The 16943-nt window shown below is 43.2% G+C and overlaps 1 protein-coding gene across 3 annotated transcripts in view; it reads left to right on the top strand.

The window, feature by feature from the left end:
• The first annotated feature begins 369 nt into the window (after positions 1-369).
• Positions 370-16943, top strand: part of DYM (dymeclin) — a 287865-nt gene continuing 271291 nt past the window's right edge. Inside the window, exon 1 of one of the 3 annotated variants that reach the window (XM_081942534.1) lies at positions 370-517. The gene's annotated coding sequence lies outside the window, so the exon portion shown is untranslated. Of the gene's footprint in view, positions 518-13191; positions 13301-13868; positions 13892-16943 lie in introns of those variants that run through there. The other 2 variants (XM_081942535.1, XM_081942536.1) reach the window with 2 other exon arrangements.

Here is a 16943-nt window from a genome sequence, read left to right as displayed (position 1 = left end):
TATGTTTTAAAACGTGAGTTTGCATTTGCAAAAACCAGGCCACCCCTGGTCCCACTAGGTCAAACCCACTAGAGGCGTACAAGTGTTTAAACAAGCAGCTCTGAACTCCGCAGGTAGCCTAGGAAACAACACTGCTTCTGCGTAGGCGGGAGAACATGAAATCACTCCCACTGCGAGCTCAGGCGGACTTCATTTCCCGACATGCAGCTCCGGTTCCACGTGATCGACCCGAGCCCTCCGGGTACGTGACCTCCGCGAACTCGCCCCCCCTCCCCTCCAGAAGGGAAAAGTGGTGACGACGTGAAAAGATGGAGATCGCCGACGGAGGGCGTGGCTAGAAAACGGCCGCGCGCAGGGGGTGGGTGGGAAATCCGGGCGTCGGGAGCGCGCACGGTCGCAAGTCAGCGGTGGAGACGCGCGACAGGTCCCAGAAGAGATCCGGGTGGGGGGCCGCGCGCGGAGAGAGAGGGGGTGACAGCGTGCACCGCCTTTTTCTTCCCCCAGGAAACCGGAGCCGGTGAGTCGGTACCGCCGGAAGGGGTTGTTAACGGGGCCGGGTGTCCTCTTTTTTGCCCCGCTAGCCTTGGAAAGGTGGGGCGGCAGGGATATGGACCATTGGGGAAGGCAGCGGGTCAGGGAGAGCGGGGCTAGCAAATGGTTGCTGCAGGGGGAGAAGAAATGCCGGTGCCCCCGGGATACCCCCCTCTCCCCGGCGGAGGTCCTACATCTCCAAAAGTGCTAAACGAGCTATTTGGGTCCAGACATTGCTTGGCCAACGCGGGTTTTAGTGCTTCGTGTGCTATGTGAGCTTAAACCCCGGTGTATTTAGCACTTGTGGACGCATCCCCTGTTTAACCCAGCAGCGCTTTAAGGGACCTAGGCAGACACCCCTCCAGTGGAGGGCAGCCTGGGGTGGGGCGTGGGGTTGTTGTCACATCTTGCACGATTCGGTGTGCGTTTGAGGCAACACTTTATTGTAAAAGCCTGAGCCCCGTTTTTGGGATTGTATTGATATTCATGGTCTTAATGTTTCTTGCTCTCTTGAGAGGTAGATAAAATATGAATTAATTTGGCTGTATTGCAAGTGTGGCTAAGATGCTGAGGTTGTCGATCAGAAAAGTTGGCAGTTCGAATCCCTAGTGCCTCGTAATGGAATGAGCTTCGGTTACTTGTCCCAGCTTCTGCCAACCCTAGTAGTTCGAAAGCAAGTAAAAATGCAAGTAGAAAAATAGGAACCACCTTTGGTGGGAAGATAACAGCGTTCTGTGCGCCTTTGGCGTTTAGTCATGCCGGCCACATGACCACGGAAACGTCTTCGGACAGTGCTGGTTCTTTGGCTTTGAAAACGGAGATAAGCACTGCCCCCTAAAGTCGGGAACGACTAGCACGTATGTGCAAGGAGAACCTTTACCTTTATGTATAAAGGTATGGTGCCTGTACTGGTTCTAACTGTTTTTATATGTAGATAGGTTCACCGCTCTGAATCACTTGTCTGAGATGGGTGGTTGTAGAAGTTGAATAAGCGAACCGTGATGAAACCACTTAACTGGGTTTACTGATAGGATCAGTATTTCAGATAGCGTAGCTTGAGTTAATCCGGAGTAAAATCGCATAAAATCCAACTGTAAATCATGTGACCATAGGGATGCTAAGATGGTCTTAAGTGTGAAAAATGGTCAGAACTTTTTTAGTTGTAACTTTGAACAATCACTACGTGAACTGTTGTAAATCAAGGATTATTTGTACTTGTTGTGGATTCTGGGTTCTCCTTGAGCTCTGTTCAGAGCAGTATATATGTTGCTGGTCACTGACCCAATGGCACTGTTCCAAAAGGCAACTGGACTTTTCTTGGGTTTTTTTTTCCTTTAAAAACGTTTTCGCTTCGTATCCAAGAGGCTTCTTCAGTTCCGAGAAACAAAACATTTTCAAAGAAAAAAACCCAAGAAAAGTCCGATTGTCTTTGGGAAAAGCACCATTGGGACAGCCATGACTTGATTGAGGATCTCCATAGACCTGGTTGTCACTGCTATAATCAGTTCTGTTGGGATTTGATCTGAGCTGGAGAGCTCAGGGCTCTCCTGCCTCTGAAAGGTTAAAGGTCACATGAATGTAAACAGAATGACCAATCCCAGAATGATGGTCTTTGGGGAGGGCCACAGAATCCATATCAAGGAAAGCTACATTGCAAATTGAATTTGGAATCAGAAAGCACAACGGAGGCAAACCTGACTGGTTGTGGCCTCCTTTGCATAACATGCTAAAACATATCGGTAATTGGTTTGAAGTTAACCTACTATATGGATAGTGCGATTTGTCAATTGTTTAATTTAAATTTTCAAACCTGGCCACTAGCTTTGTGGACCCTAAAAAAATGCCAATTGTGAATTCAAATGCTACCCTGTTTCCCTGAAAATAAGATCTCCCTGGGTAATAAGCCCAATCGGGCTTTTGAGTGCATGCGCTAAAATAACCCCTCCCCAAAAATAAGCCCTCCCCGAAAATATTGCAACACAGCAGCACCCATGAGGTGACCATGTTCGCCGCCTCCTGCACCTAAAAAAGAATCAGACCTCCCCGAAAATAAAGCCAAGTGCTTATTTCGGGGGTCAAAAGAAAATAAGACCCTGTCTTATTTTCGGGGAAACACGGTAGTTCTTTTCTCCAAGCTCCGTCCACCTGGAGCTGGGAAGTCATATATCAACCCTAAGAAAAGAATAACTGCTGTGGAATTGTGGCCTCGTTTTTATGGTGTTTCCTTTGAGTGTTCTGTGTGTAAATAAAACTCCAGAGAAATGAATTTTCATGGCAATTTGGTTCATGCACCTCCAAAGTCTAGATAAGATATGTAGAAATAATCCATAACGAAGGTCATGTAGGGTAAAATGTTATTAAGTTAAGTGAATCAAAAAAATAAGCAGACCATTGAACTAATTCTGGAAAGTTGAATTAGTTTGTGGTGTGAACACAATTGTTTTATTGAGTCATTGAGGCTGTGGGAAATTTGAAAACCTATCCTGGTATGCACATCAAGCCCAAGTTAATGTGAAGGCAATGTGTAGCCATGATTAAGCAGAGAAATCACCCTTTTGCTTCCTTCTGATATGTAATTGAGAAAAGATCCCTTATATCACAACCCAGTCTTTCCTACCATAAACTAATTTTGGGGAACCTATATGTGGCTTTGAATTTCTAAGAGTTTGTTGCATAAAATAGGTACATGTGCGTTAAATCTCTGGTTGGCTTATGCTTATCGCCCTGGTAATTTATTTTTATTTTTGTGTATTTATTTTTATATATCTTGGTTTTATTTTATAAATAACTCATGGTGGTAAACATATCCAACACACCTCCTTCCTCCTCCACTTTTCCCCCACATAGCAACCCTGTGAGGTGGGCTGAGAAAGAGGGACTGGCCCAAAATCACCCAGCTGGTTCATGGTTAAGGCAAGATTTGAACTTACCATCTCCCCCTTTCTAGTCTGATGCCTTAACCACTAGACCAAACTGTTATTCTCCCTTGGGCCACGAGTTTGACACCCCTGTCCTAAGCCATTGCAGTATTGTGTTTTTTTTTTAATTAAAAAAAATGGCTCCTGGTTGCCTAAAAGTTGCATGCTCTGTGTTCAGTCATTTCCTGCCATGCGTTTTTTAAAATTTATTTAGTGTATGGCATATCATACACGGACTAGCAATATATATGATGATTTCACCTAAATTAGTAACACAATAAAATATAAATGTTAAAAAGATCTGTGTTCAATTACCAATGTCTAGGCCTGTGATGGCGAACCTATGGCACATGTGCCCAAAGTAGCAAACGGAGCCATGTTGCCTGACATGCGCGTCGTCGCCCGTTCCTCTTTTGGGTTTCTGGCACGCATGCGCGCTTGACAATCCGGTGGCCTTTGTTTGTGTGGCATGCCAGAAACTGGAAGAGCTGGCCTTCTGTTTTCCAGCGTTAACATGTGTCAGCCAGCTGATCTTCACACACGCATGGAAGACTAGCTGGCAGGTGTGCATGCGTGTGCCGGAAACTGGAAATTTATTTTCCTGCACATGCATGCCATCTGGACAGCTCCTCTTCCAGGTTGTGGTCCCGATGAGTGCGCACACGCACTCCCTTTTCAGCGCTCGGTGCTGAAAAGGTTCACCATCATTGGTCTAGGCCACTAACCACTGAAGCACAGCATCATATATATATATATCAGATATTGGACCAGTATACAGCTGGGTCATGATTTGTTGTACAGTTTGATGTGGGACCCTGCAGTCACACTGAGGGGAGGATGCTATACCCTCTTTATACAGAGAGGTGTGAATCCTATTCAGGGTTGTCCGTTGCTGACGTAATTTAAAGTTTGGCATCTTTTTTGTGGGGTCATTTATATGTCTTCCTATGTTCCATATTCCTAGGGAGTTCTACAAATTATATGCCGACTCGTGTATGTAACATTTTCTGTTCTGTAGTATTTCTTCTGTTTTTCTTAATAGTGGGGGAAAAGCAAGAATTATGCTGCTTAGTTTTTTAATTCTCCTTGATCACCCAATGCTTTTTTTCTGGATGGTTAGTGAACTATTCCTAATATAGTCTTGAAAATATGAAACAGTCTTCATAGTCTCATAATCTACAAGGTTACTTTAACAAATATTTTCAATTTTATGTTAATTTCTTTCTCTGCTACTTGCTATGTTTCTGTTGCTGTCAATTCCTTCTCTCAGATTCTTTCTGGAAATATGCATTTTAAAATTTAAACATGAGGTTTAATATGAATATGTCTCCGCTTAGGAGAAGGCGTGACATCTGTGCTCTTACATTCTTCTATCATCGGTTCCAAAGAGAGATTATGCAAAGAAAGAATTAGTTTAGTCACTTGATGATTAGTTTAAACAGAACAGATATCAGATTTTACATGGTTACTTTGCATGTGGCGTCTATGAGACTAGAATACTTTTGCAATTATGGTTGTGAATTGTCTAAAAATAACACTGCATCTTAGAAGATTAATGATTTTATCATTTACCTAGAATCCTGATATACAGGATTATGTATAATGGCTACCACAGTGTTACAGGTACTCTTCAAATTACAATCAGTTATTTAGTGATCATTCAGTGTTACAGCAGCATTGAAAAAGTGACTGATGACCCTTTTTTCACACTTCGTCTGTTGCGGCATCTCCATGATCATGTAATCAAAATTGGGGCACTTGTACCTGGCGTGTATTTATGGGAGTTGCAGTGTTCCGGGTTCAGGTGCTCCCCATTTGTTATCTTCTCAGCCGATTTCTAACAAGCAAAAATCAATGACAGAAACCAGATTTGCTTAACGACTGCATGATCCATTTAGCAACTTCAGTGATTTGCTTAACTGTGGCATAAAGATAATAAAATCGTGCATCGTTCAGTTAACAACTGTTTTGCTTAGCATTTTGGGCTCCATTGTGGTCATAAGTCAAGGACTACCAGTACTTTCACGATGGCTGAAAATGAATTGATTCAATCAGTGTAGAATTAATTTCTACTGTACAAATATATATATCTTGCTGGATATCCGTACTTTGTGACAAAACTATGTGATCAGGCAATGCAGGAGAAGTCCGGTTCAATCCGTTGCCTCAGTGGTGGTCAGTGATTGAAACACATAAGGGAATATTGCTCTCTCTGTCTTAAGTCCAGAAACAGTTCCATGGGTGGAAGGCGTAGACATTTTGGTGAGGTACTGACGTTTAGTACTGTAAGGAGCCCAAAGACCGCTCCTGAGTGAAGGACTGGAACGTCCGCCAGTTTGAACTGAGGTAACGGAAAGTGAGGCAACTGGCAGTTGGAACAGAGTTCTTTTCAGAGGGGGAGTAGAATGTCTAACTCCTTAGCATCAGAGCATGTAAATACAAGACAATTGGCAGTTGGAACAGAGTTCTTTTCAGGTGGGGAGCGGGGGTAGAACTCCTTAGCATCAGAGCGTGTTAATTACTGCATTAGAAAAACTAATAATCTGACGGTCATTTCAAAAAATTCTACATTAGCGAGTACCTAGAAGCCAAGAGGAACATATGTGCCAAATTTCAAGTTTGTAGGCTTTACGGTTCTGGAGATTTCGTGATGAGTGGGTGGTATTTGGCTTTTATAAACCGTATTTTTCGAAGTATAAGATGCACCTTTTTCCCTCAGAAAAGAGGCTGAAAATCTGGGTGCGTCTTATACACTGAATACAGCATTTTTTTGCCTCCCGAAGCCCCTTCACCAAAATGGCCGTGCATACCCTTATGGAGGCTTCCAGAGAGCTCCTCGGGGCTGGGGAGGGCAGAAACGAGCAACAAACAAGCCGGTTTTTGTGCCCCCCCCCCAGCCCCCAGCAGCACTCTATAAGCCTCCATAAGGCTATGCATGCAATTTTTAAACGGGCCCGTTTTTGCGAAAAATGGGCCATTTTTTGCTCATTTTTGCCCTCCCCCCGAGCATTCTACAAGCTCCCCCCCACCCCCCGGCCGGCTATTCATACCTTTTTTTGGGAAAAAACGGGCCATTTTTGGGAGGTTTGCAGAGTGCAAAACCTTATTTTTTTCCTGAGAGACCATTTAAAGGCCCAGGAATCCTTTGCAGGTGTTATGGCTTAATTAGCTGCTTAGAGTGGGACACTTTGAGCCTAGAATATTGCACCTTTTCACAATATTCTAATTTTCTGAGATTGTGGATTTGGGGTTTTCATGAGCTGTAAACCATAATCATCACAATTATGAGAAATCATGGCTTGAACTATCTTGCTTTGCATGTAATGAGTCTACCTCATATATTAGTTTCACCTTTTAAGTTGCATTACTGAAATAAATGAACTTTTGCACAATATTCTAATTTTTCGAGTTTCACCTGTATGCAGTATGTTCTGACCTAGGCTTCTTTAAAATGCATGAAGCAAAGTCTGGGTCCCAGCAAAACCTCTTTTATTTACACGACTGTGAATTCCTTTCATTCACAGTCAGCAAGCCTTGGCAAACAGTCTTTCAGAGGAATATTTATGAACACGAACCTTATCTTGCTTGGCAAGCTGCCAGATAGCTAGTTTCCAAATGCAGGGCAAGGCAACACTTGGCACTGAGTCTCTTATAGTCACAAACAGACTTTCCACTTTCGAAACGACCGAAAGAACGAATTGTTTCCTGCAAAAGCCCACTCCCCATTCGCTCCTCTTTTGTTTCCTATGGGAGGGTCCAATCACCTCCAAGGTGTGGCTTTACTCCTAAGTCGACCCTGCTTTCTTAGTTCTTGTCTTCTGGCAGCTCTGCGCATGCGCACACTGGGAACAGGCTCCAGCTGTTCCTCTGCCTCACTGCGGTCTAACTCCCTTTCTGCCTCCGACGCATAGACCTCATCTTAGCTTCCCTCAGCCCCCAGGACTGGCCCATGTTTCTCCCCAACCTCCTCACTGTCTGACTCTGCTGCCAGCTCCACAGGCTGCTGGCGGGCCACAACACAGTAGCTGTAATCTAAGAATGAGGAAGCCAGTGGCAAAATTGGGGCACATTGATAAGGGTAGTGCATACAAGCTTTGCATTGTATAATGTTTACAGTTTATAAACGTTTGTCAGTTCATTATTAGAAAGAATGCCTGTTGCATAATGTGATAATCTGCTCGCTGTGTTGATTAGTTCTCTTCTGCTGGATCCTTGATGCAAGAAGTTATACATCACCTTTGAGCCATGAGAATTGGCTTAATGCCGTCTTTTGTTCCCTTATATCAGTGATGGCGAACCTATGGCACGCCTGCCACAGGTGGCATGCAGAACCATTTGTCAGGGCACGCGAGGCGCTGCCCTGTCAGCTTGCCAGCGTGCATGCGCGCACTGGCCAGCTGAGTTCACCCTTTTTTAAAGCCATTTTTTGCCCTCCCCAGACTCCAGAGCCTTTATAGGAGCCTGGGGAGGGCGAAAAGAGCCTCCCCCGCCCCCCCGGAGGCCCTCCGGAGGCTTCAGGGACCGTCCGGAGGCTTCCCTGAAGCCTTTGGAGCACTCAAAACGACCCTCCGAGCAAACCGGAAGTGACTTCCAGTTTGCTCGAAGGGTCGTTTTAAGCGTTCCAAAGGAGGCCTTTCCATTTAGTTCAATACCCATAATATTTTAGCTAAAGAGGAAATTAATGATGAAAAAGATACCTAGGTAAAGAATAAATTCCAGCAACAAGTAGATGCTGATAAAACCATATCGCAAAAGGGGATGGATGTGCTCTTTCTTTCTTTCTTTCTTTCTTTCTTTCTTTCTTTCTTTCTTTCTTTCTTTCTTTCGACATTGACACAAATTAGGCTGCTTGTTGCCAAGCTTTTCCTAATATCTTAAACCTTTTCATTTGTTCAAGCACACTCTTCCTTGGAACAAATACTACGGTAGCTACTACTTGAAGATGTGTGAACTTCACATTCCTGGGAGTTGAAGTCCACACATCTTCAAGTTGCCAAGGTTGTGAAACACTGCACCTTGACAAACCATGGCTTCCGCTTCAGTTCACAACATAAATCCCGTTATAGTTTAACTCACAGTATGTGTACATAGCATATTACTTTCCTTGCTGCCCTAAAAGTTGTCAACGAAACCATGGAAATCACTTAAGACCTCCCGGAGTCCTTGTTCCCTCAAGTGACTGAAACACGGTGGTCTACAGGCCTAAATGTTCATTCCCCATTTGCTGCAGATAAATTTTTAGAGACTAAAAATTGGATAAATTCTCCCACCATCTATTCATTCTGGCAGAAATGACATCCACAGACGCTGCAGCTGGTTGCCAAGGATACCCCACTTGCATTTCTGTGGCTTCCCAGCCAAAATATGCCAATTGACATCTTGTTGTTGAAACAACATGTTTTCTTTTCTGAATTAAAAAAAAAAAACACATTCCAAAGGAAGAAAATTGAATCATGACAGGAAGTGTATGATTGATTCAGGGTGGCATTTTTTTATTTAAGGATACAGTAGCTTGTTCAGGAATACAATTCTATAACTCTTGAGTTATGCAATCAATATAATATATATAATTTTATAGAGTCAATATAACTAAAAAGTTGTATAAAGGTTCAAGTACAGATTAGGCGAAACCTGGCTCAAAAACTCTCTGTGAGAGAGATAGAATAGAATAACAGAGTTGGAAGGGACCTTGGAGATCTTCTAGTCCAACCCCCTACCTAGAGAGGAAACCCTAAACCACTTCAGACAGATGGCTATCCAACATCTTCTTAAAGACTTCCAGTGTTGGGGCATTCACAACTTCTGGAGGCAACTTCTGTTCCACTGATTAATTGTTCTAACTGTCAGGAAATTTCTCCTCAGTTCTAAGTTGCTTCTCTCCTTGATTAGTTTCCACCCATTGCTGGGGAGGATCTTGGAGTCCTAGTTGACGATCACTTAAATATCAGCCAGCAGTGTGCGGCAACAGTCAATAAAGCTAGTACAATCCTTTGTTGTGTAACAGAGACAGAATTAAGATCACATGAATTATTAGTACCATTTTATAAAGCCTTAGTGAGGCCACACATGGAATACTGCATCCAGTTTTGGCCGCCACGTTACGAAAAAGACGTTGAGACTTTGGAAGAAGTGTAAAAAAGAGCAACTAAGGTGATCAAAGGCCTGGAGACTAAAATATGCGGGTTTGGCTAATCTAGGGGAAAAAAAGGACTAGGAATGACATAATAGCAGTATTCCATTGTTTGAGAGGTTGCCACAAAGAAGAGGGGGTCAACTTGTTTACCAAAGCACCTATAGGCAGGACAAGAAACAATGGATGAAAACTCATCAAGGAGGGAAGCAACCTGGAATTAAGGAGAAATTTCCTGACAGTGTGGACAATTAACCAGTGGAACAGAAGTTGCCTTCAGAAGTTGTAGATGCTTCATTACTGGAAGTTTTTAAGAAGAAACTGGACAGAGTACCTGTCTGAAATGGTATACCGCAGGGGTGTCAAACTCGCGGCCTGCGGGCCAGATGCGTCACATGCTGGCTCCGCCTCCACCCAGTTTAGCGAAGGAAAAACGCTCCGATACGTCACGTGACGATGCCGAGACGACATGAGTTTGACACTCCTGGTATAGGGTGGCAGGAGGTTGGACTAGAAGACCTCCAAGGTCCCTTCCAGCTCTATTCTGATTGATAAGTATAGCAAAGTGACTATAGGTTGTCACTTAACAACCTTGTTACTAACCAATCATTGCAGTGATTCATTTAACTGTGATAAGAAAGGTCATAAATGGGCAGAACGCACTTAACAAATGTCTTGTGTAACAATAGAAATTTTGGGCTCAATTGTGGTCATAAATTGAAGACTACCAGTACTTAGCTCTTTAACTCAGCCATAATCCAGTGTTAAATTATCTGTAAAAATAATATTCACATTTGCAGAACTGAAAAATGGTATTCAAGATATTTAAATATGTTGATCGTGTGGCCGATACAATTTATCTAAGAGGCTCAGAACTGCCTACATCTGTGTGATATTGCAATAATCAGATATAACATTAAGCTGCTGTTGCTGATAAACCTTGGCCTCTGAAAACATTTTATTAAAGAAAAAAAGAGAAAAATGTCTAGATCACTAATATACATCCCTTACATACTTATAGTTACATCATATATATATGTATGTATGTATGTATGTATGTACGTATGTAGTATGTATTATGTATGTACACAACACACACACATATTTGTAGATTTTCACGGGTGTAGGTATGCTGGTCTTGTTGTATTCGGGTCTTTTCCCGTGTAAGATTGAGATTGTCTTGGCAACGTTTCGGCGAGGTCTCACTTGCCATCTTCAGGCTGGTGTTTTCAGCTTAAAGCGTGGTCGGAGCTGCCGTCTTTCTATAAATCTTGGTGGGGGTGTGTGGAGTGCTGGCTTTGTTTCAGTAACTGGATTGATTGGCTGTGTAGTTGTATCATGATTGGTAGATTGGTGCTGATTGGTGCTGGCTGTGTGTCTGTTGTTGTTTTGTGTTGTAACGGCCTAGGTGGTGGGTGGGGCTCGTTTGTTGACTAGGGCTGGTTTCCAGATGTCTGGTAGGCGGGAGGTATTGTCATGTTTATTCATGTTGTGGGGGTGTTTCTCTATTTCGATAGCTTACATAATTATTTTCTTATTGAAGTGTTCAGTTTTGGAGATTAATTTCATGTCCTGTAGCTTTAAGGTGCTGGGAAAGGGAGGAAGTTTTTTCTTTTTTTCTGACTGCGTTCTTGTGTTATGCGATGCATGCATTTATTCTCCTGTTTGTTTGTCCTATGTATGTTGCAGGGCAGATTTTGCATGGTATTTCGTAGACTCCTTGGTTTTCTAGCTGGATTTTTGTCTTTGGGGTTTCTTAAGATGTTGGCTATTTTTTGGTCAGTGTTGAAGGCTGTCTTGATATTGTGCTTGTGGAGAATTTTGCTGATTTTATCTGTGGTGCCTTTGATGTAAGGGAGGAGGGCGATGCTGTTATCCTGTTCTGTGTCTTGGTTCTTGGGGGGAGTCTCCCTTTGGATTAGGTTGGTAATGCTTTGCTCGCACAGGCATGAAGCCGAAGGCACCAGCCTGAAGATAGTTAGTGGGACCTCGTTGAAACGTCGCCAAGATACTCTCAATCTTACACGGGAAAAGACCCGAATACGCCAAGACCTGCATACCTGTACTGTGAAAATCTACGAACACCCCCCCCCCACACACAATATGTTTTTGTAGATTTTCACAGTACAGGTATGCTGGTCTTGTTGTATTCGAGTCTTTTCCCGTGTAAGATTGAGATTGTCTTGGCAACGTTTTGGCGAGGTGCTTTACTCGCACAAGCACGAAGCCGAAAACACCAGCCTGAAGATGGCGAGTGAGATCTCGCTGAAACGTTGCCAAGACAATCTCAATCTTACATGGGAAAAGACCCGAATACAACAAGACTAGCATATATATATATAATATATATTTGTGTGTGTGTGTGTGTGTGTGTATCGAGAGAGAGTGAGTGAGTTATACCTATGAACATTTTGCTTTATCTTATAATAAGAATTAATGGGAACTTGTATCCAAAATAGTATATGGCAGTATTTCTCAACCTTGGCCACTTGAGGTATGGACTTCAACTCCCAGAATTCTCCAGCCAGCCAGGGAGTTGAACTCCACACCTTTTCAAGTGGTCAAGAAATACTGGTATATGGCATCTAGAATGGTAAATGCATAAAACTCCTAGCAAACAGGTTTTAGATGCAGTGCTCTTTGTAAATTTAGCCTCCGATTCTTGGCGTGTAATTTGGATTCACTTTGTAATATATATTAAACTTACAGTTCTTGCTGTACATTTTAAACTACCGTGAACTCTTTGAAGCTTTTTTTTTTCTTGGCCTGAGGTTGTATTTCTTGGTATCATGAAGCAAAGAGGAGACTTAAAAGATGCTGGATGTCAATAACTAACACATTTCAATCACACACCACCACCCCTTTTTTTTAGAAACATAGAATCACTTTATTGTAAAAAAAAAAAATCACCCTGCATTCCAGAGATCGGCAGCTTATTGCTCACAAACTAATTTTGCAAAGTGGCTTAGCAAACGAGATTGAGGCTGTAAAATTCAGATTTGAGGGTTGAATTCTAAAAGCAGTGTTTCTTAATCTTGGCTCCTTTAAGGTGTGTGAACTTCAACTCCCAGAATTCCCCTGTAAGTGTGAAAAATAGTCATGTCACTTTTTTTCAGCCTAACTTTGAACGGGTCACTAAGCAAATGGTTGTAAATCAAGGACTACCGGTGTGCCAATTTCATTTGTAACTCCCCTGTGGGTATATCCAAGCTTTGGACATACTACTTGTAGCACTGCAGCCTCAGCTGATACAACTTCCTTGTGCAAAAGAGAGACGTTGTAGATATGTTATTTAAATTAGCTTCTAGAATTCTTTGATAAATCATGACAAAAGGTCGTTGACACTTTCATATCGGTGCCCGATGGTAATGTTTGCATTAGCATTAAACCGTTTGTGGCAAGATGCATTAGAGTGTTAAAGAAAAGTTACCGTATTTTTTGGCGTATAAGACGCACCTTTCCCCCCCAAAGAGGGTGAAAATTTGGGTGCGTCTTATACACTGAATGTAGCCCCACCCACCTGCCCCTGCCTCCCAGCAATTTACCTCCTTGCAGCAAAGGAGGGCTTGCAGAGGCTTCAATAAGCTATGGCAATCCCTGCAACCTGAAATAGCTGATGATTGAGAGAATTGAAAGTGAAACTTGCTGTTTGCTCCACTTGGCAAATTGCTGGGAGGCAGATATTTTTTCTTGTGCTAATCAGGCTGTTTGCTGCAAGGAGGTAAGTCAACAAGTATAAATGCCTATAGAATGTTCAAATTATTAGACTTATTTTTTAAAGACTGCTTTATTATTATTCTAGACAACTTAAGAAAATGAAGAAGGTTTTTAAAATAAATGCTTGATCTGAAGAGGCCTTGTGCTATTGTTTTAAAAAGGGCTATTCTTTTAAATAGCAGAGAATAACTATACTTCCAGAAAGCACATCAATTTTAATAGCATCTGTACAAGTAGAGTCTGAAATATAACACTACAAACAGTGTATATTGTCTGTACTGTTTGTTGCAAGGGGGCAAATTGCTGAGAGGCAGAGATAGATATTTTTCCCAAAATCTAGGTGTGTCTTATACTTCGGAGCATTTTATACTCCGAAAAATACAGTACTCATTAACCATCTAGCAATTCTGGATGGGTTGTGAGGATGACTTTTTGTACAATGCATTACAATGAGGACATCCGTATGTTGACCGACATAATTAACAATGAAAGCTTGATCTTGTGCTTGATTCACTTCCTAATAGTTGTTGTTGGTTTCTCTTCTACAGATAGACTGAAATTCACCAAGCAAGACAATCAATCTGAAATTCAGAAGGTAAGAAGGATTTGTGTGTGTGTGTTTGTGGGGGGGTTATATAAAAAGTTTTACGATCTTCAAATAGGATGTTTGTATAAGAAACATCTGTACATTGAGGCACAGCAATAAAATAATGTATTGGAGGTGACTGCTGAAATGAAACATTTGCTTTCCGGCTTTTTGTGGGCTTCCCAACTTTATTGTTGGTTTTGTGTAGCCGGGTCACCTTTTTAGCCGTATCATACTTTACAGGAAGCAAATAGGTGAATTTCTCATTCATATTCTCCCAAGCAATTCTGTTAATTTAATCTGCTGGAATAGTATTAGTTTTAACATTTTGCTTCAAGAGATGTACCAGAGTGTCGCTGTTTATAAGGTTTTTGCACACCCTTATGATTCATTTGGGTTTAAATTTCTCCCTCGTTGCTCCAGATATGATCTTTTCTAACTTCAAATATTTGCTTCCTTTGTACCTCATCCAAAACGTGATGAGAAAAAAACAGCAACTCTTGCTTATCTCTGTGCCCCGTTTAAAAGAAGAAGCACAGCTTTATTCTCTCGGCTTTATTTCTGTACAGAAGGTCCTTTGCTTTCCTTTGGATGGAAAAGAATTTGAGGATTACATAGATGGACTATAACTGTGTGGCGTAAAGTGTAAGGGTAAAAGTTACCCCTATCCAGTCCATAAATGGTATTCAGCAGGTTCTGACCAGTTCTGGAGAACCGGTAGTAGAAATTTTGAGTAGTTTGGAGAACCGGTAAATACTACCTCTGACTGGCCCTGCCCCCATCTATTCTCTGCCTCCCAAGTCCCAGTTGATTGGGAGGAAATGGGGATTTTGCAGTATCCTTCCCCTGGAGTGGGGAGGGAATGGAGATTTCACAGTATACTTTCCCTGCCACGCCCACCAAGCCATGCCACGCCCACCATGCCACACCCACAGAACCGGTAGTAAAAAAAATTGAATCCCACCACTGATCCAGTTGTATCTGCCCGGGGGGGAGGGGGGGACATTGCTTATCTCCATTTCCTAGGTGAGGGACCAGCATTGTCCAAAGATGTTCCATGGTCATTTGGGTGACCTAACTATACACTGAGGCTCACGGAATGCTGTTACCTTCCCACCAAAGTGGTACCTATTTATCTAATTGCTTTCAAACTGCTAGGCGGGCAGGAGCTAGGGAAGGAACAGGAGTCACCCAGTTGTGCGATGCTTGAGTCTCAAACTGCCAACTTTTCAATCCAGAAGCCCATTGGTAGACCAAGGTGGTCCCATATGGCATAATAGCATTGGACTAGAGCAGGGGTGGGCCACTACCGGGCCACGGGCTAATTGCCATTGGGCTGCATGAGTGGCTGGCTGGTCTGCGCACCTCTGCACAGTCCCATTCACACCAGCCTCATCGTGGGTGCTTACTGCCCCATTCACGCGAGCGCTGCCACAAATGTTGTGAGCACGTATGCACACACATGTGCTTGCCCTTCCCACAAAATCATCCCTTCTTTTCCCCCTTCCCCCATTCCATGTCACAACCAGGAAAAGGTTGGGGAACTCTGGACTAGAGCCTCCAAATATATGTTTAGTGGAAAGCCAAGCACTTTGTGCTATATTTTATTTTATTTTGTTTTGTTTTCCTTTCCAAGAGAAATTGTGTTGGTGAACTCTGAGGACTAATAAGCCTCTATTAAATATTTATTGAACATCATAGTATTGAATCTTCCTCCTTTGGATGATCTCAACCGGACATTGAGATTAAAAGCTGTATGTTGGCTTGCTTCTATGATTTAACAGTTGACAACCGTGCTCTTAGAACTGACATGATGTTAAATACACAAATGTTTTAGAATTGCAGTACATGCATTTGGTTTGGATATAAAATCCATGTGATAACATTCTGGGAATTCTTGGGAGGATTGCATTTCCATCAATGTCATGCTTTTAGAAACTTCGGATCTTTTAAGGAATAATTCAAGACACGTCTGTAAGTCTGCCAGAGAATGCTAGCTAACCTAGTTAAGTGCTTGCATATCCTAGAGGTGTAGATTCTTGGCCGATGGGTAGAGATTAATTGTACGATCTCTATTTCTTTTCTTTTCTTTTCTTTTACCCACACATATTCTAAATTTCAATTAAATATGATAAGCTTTTGTCCTCCTTTATACTAGAGCAGTGGTCGGCAAGCCGCGGCTCGCGAGCCAAATGTGGCTCTTTACACATTTTAATGCGGCTCTTCTGTGTGCCGGGCGCCCGCACCCCTCCCTCCTCTCGGGCTTCGGAGGGAAGCTTCTTCAAAAGCCCGGGCGAGTGACAAGTCTCCCAGGCTGTAATTTGCCGAGCTGTACGCGCGCGCTTGTTTTCCATGGCGTGGAGCAGCGGCGACATTCTGGGCGGCGAGCGATGATTCCGGGGGCCATCAGTGGGGGGGCAGGGTCCCCCCTCGCGTTCCTCATCTTCCCGGATGGCCCCTGGAATCATCGCTTGCTGCGCAGAATCTCGCCGCTGCTCCACGCCGTGGAAAACAGGCGCGTGCGCACAGCTTGGAAAATTACAGCCTGGGAGACTTGTTGTCAATCGCCCGGGCTTTTGCAAAAGCTTCCCTCCGAAGCGTTCCGAGGGAGGGCTGTAAACTTCCCTCCGAAGTCTTGGGAAGTTCTGAGGAGCCCCCCAAGGCAAAACGCCGCTGCCAGGTAGCTAAAAGTACGTCTCTGATTCGTCTCTGTCAGTCTCTCTCTGATTCCCTCTCTCACTCCCTCTCTTTGTCTGTCTGTCTCATTCACACACACACACACTGTGGTCACCTTGTTGAGTGTTCCAATCACATTTGAAACACACTCAGCAAGGTGACCACAGTGTGTGTGTGTGTGTGTGTGTGTGTGTGTGTGTGTGAATGAGACAGACAGACAGAGAGGAACAGAGAGAGGGAGTGAGGGAGGGAATCAGAGAGAGACTGACAGACACACACACACACACAGAGAGAGACAGAGAGGGGGAGGGAGGGAGAGAAAGATAGACAGACAGAGAGAGAGACACACACAGAGTGAGTGATTAAGTGAATGAGTGAGAGACAG

This window comes from Natrix helvetica (genome assembly GCF_964273705.1).
Source record: "Natrix helvetica genome assembly, chromosome: 2".
NCBI classification, from domain to species: Eukaryota; Metazoa; Chordata; class Lepidosauria; order Squamata; family Natricidae; genus Natrix; species Natrix helvetica.
The sequence above is the reverse complement of the archived record's forward strand: the minus strand, read 5'-3'. Positions and strand labels throughout refer to the sequence as shown.